The sequence below is a fragment of the Armigeres subalbatus genome, chromosome 3 (genome assembly GCF_024139115.2).
Source record: "Armigeres subalbatus isolate Guangzhou_Male chromosome 3, GZ_Asu_2, whole genome shotgun sequence".
Classification (NCBI taxonomy): Eukaryota; Metazoa; Arthropoda; class Insecta; order Diptera; family Culicidae; genus Armigeres; species Armigeres subalbatus.
This window is the reverse complement of record NC_085141.1, coordinates 39,639,709-39,642,966: the sequence shown is the minus strand read 5'-3', so window position 1 is coordinate 39,642,966 and position 3,258 is coordinate 39,639,709.

Genomic DNA, 3,258 nt, shown 5'->3' with positions numbered 1-3,258 from the left:
AATAGCTTCGGGTGGTATTAAAAACTTCCTTCCGCAAAGAGAGAAAGAACCGCACAGCACGAAAGCACGATGCGGTCTGGTTTTTCAAGCGATCTTTATACCCTTCTTAGGGTGTAAGAAGGGTAAAAAGGGATATTTCTGAAAATTTAACAATTTTTAAAAAATACAAAAAGGCTGCAGATTTGATTTGCCGCCTTAAATGGCAATATTACAGCTTCTGTTTAAGCCCAAAAGAGTTCAAATCGGGTCATAGACGGCTGAGATATTGGTGTGACAATTTTTCATTAGATATCTCTGAAACCGAATTTCCGATTGCAGAAAAAAAATTAATGAGTCCAATGACAAAAACATAGCTTTCGTTTAAAGATAAAATCGCACAAATCGGCCCAAGGACGACTGAGATCTTGCTGGGACATATTTTACCAATGTGTGAAGTTGATGCGTCTAATGCTTTATGTTCGTATTTCAGAGATATCTCCGAAACCCAATGTCTAATTGCAAAAACAAAATACAATGGGTTCAATGGCAAAGTCATAGCTTTCGTTTAAAGATAAAATCATGCAAATTGGTTTACAGACGGCTGAGATATTCATGTGACATTATTTTGTTAGTTTTCTGAAAATGCACTTCATGTTCGTATTTCTCACATATCTCTGGAACCAAATGTCCGATTGCAAAAAAAAATTGAATTCGTACAATGACAAAGTCATAGCTTTCGTTTAGTGTTAACATCGTGCAAATCGGTACACGGACGGCTGAGATCTTGATGTGAGATTTTTGTAACGCACACACATACGCACACACGCACACACACACACATACATACATGTGCTCAGTTCATCGAGCTGAGTTGATTGGTATATACGACTTGGGTCTCCGAGTCTCAGATAAAAAGTCGGTTTTTCAAGCGATCTTTATACCCTTCTTAGGATGTAAGAAGGGTAAAAAGGAATATTTCTGGAAATTTAAATTTTTTAAAAAATACGAAAAGACTGCAGATTTGATTTGCCGCCTTAAATGGCAATATAACAGCTTCTGTTTAAGCCCAAAAGGGTTCAAATCGGGTCATAGACGGCTGAGATATTGGTGTGACAATTCTTCATTAGTAGTCTGAAAATATGTCTCATATTCGTATTTCACAGATATCTCTGAAACCGAATTTCTGATTACAGAAAAAAAATAATGGGTCCAATGACAAAAACATAGCTTTCGTTTAAAGATAAAATCGCACAAATCGGTCCAAGGACGACTGAGATCTTGATGGGACATATTTTACCAATGTGCGAAGTTGATACGTCTAATGCTTTATGTTCGTATTTCAGAGATATCTCCGGAACCCAATGTCTAATTGCAAAAACAAAATACAATGGGTTCAATGGCAAAGTCATATCTTTCGTTTAAAGATAAAATCATGCAAATTGGTTTACAGACGACTGAGATATTCATGTGACATTATTTTGTTACTTTTCTGAAAATACACTTCATGTTCGTATTTCTCACATATCTCTGGAACCAAATGTCCGATTGCAAAAAAATTAAACTCGTACAATGACAAAGTCATAGCTTTCGTTTAGTGTTAAAATCGTGCAAATCGGTCCACGGACGGCTGAGATCTTGATGTGAGATTTTTGTAACGCACACACATACGCACACACGCACACACACGCATACACACACACACACACACACACACACACACACACACACACACACACACACACACACACACACACACACACACACACACACACACATACATACATACATGTGCTCAGTTCGTCGAGCTGAGTTGATTGGTATATACGACTTGGGTCTCCGAGCCTCAGATAAAAAGTCGGTTTTTCAAGCGATCTTTATACCCTTCTTAGGATGTAAGAAGGGTAAAACATAATTAACATCCCCTAACTAGTGTCTAACGTCGAACTGATTGTTTGCTGGGTGAATTGAACTTAATTTTGAGTTGTTTGAACTTCATTTTGGGTAGATGAGTTTAACCGTGGAAGGGAAGGAAAAAAGCCTTTCATCAATCATCAATTCATTCAATTCAAAGGCCTTTCATTGCATCGATGATGTCATCGTGATTCGTAATCGTGACTCATGAGTCTGCAGTTCAAGAGACTAAAGAGGCTGCACTCATAACAAAGAGATGAAGTGTCAAAATTGGAACAGCGCATTTGCTGTCAAATCGGTTGTTCCACTCGCGCACAAGGTTGTTAAAGGTAGGAGTATTGCGTCTCTTTGTTTTTAATCCAGGCTCGTTACAAGAGACAAGCCAAAAACGCATCAACAACAACAGTGGACCAATCAATAAGCAAAAACTGCCGCTATGAAATGAACAGATTGCGCCACCGTAGACATGTTCTGTCAAACACACATGAATAGAAATATGCGTATACACTGCTGCCGTTGTTTTGATGCGGTGAGTGCAAAATGAGTTACCTTCACGCTTAGATTGGTTTACCTATTTATGGGTACTTCATTCACTCATATATGGGTAAATGCAATTTTACTAATATTATTTGTAAAACTTACTCATAAAATCGGTGAAGTTTACTGAGATTCTAAGAAAACCTACTTTACCTATTTTTGAGTTATCGCATTTACCCATATTTGGGTGAAAAATTGAGCATAAACAAATCCAAACTGATTGTCGTCGCGTCAATGTCGTCGTCGCAAGTATATTTATTTTTTCCTATATTTTTATCATTTGTTGGACAGTCAAAAGTGATAATCTTTGTTCCGTACATTATTAAAGGTAACTATTTTTGATAATATTGGTTTTCGATACACATCATATAGGTTGCAACTTCTTAAACATTTTTTCCAGCACCGGTCGGCAGCACCATATCGGCTTCCTCGAAGGTTCACCTGGCGATGGCGATCAACGATAATAGGAAAACAATTGCTGACCACAAACGACACAATACCTTGCTTCGTGCACCTGGTGCCATGGCGATCAACGGTTATAGGAAACAGAATATGTAGTTCCGAACCATCGACGGAGAGAACCATCTCTGCTCATTTAACTGACGATTTCTGACCGCAAACGGCACAATTCGCTGCTTTGGTCTCGGCTTCGGTATCAATAAATCCTACAGCACAACAGTTTTGCCATTGGGCACCCAGCACATCGATGGATCGCAAGGCCGGCTGTTACTAAAATCTCCAATGGATTATATTTCCGGACAACTGTAATGAGGAGAGCTAAGCAATGTTCGTTGCAACTTGCATGTTGTCTCGTCTTGTTTCCGATCGCCA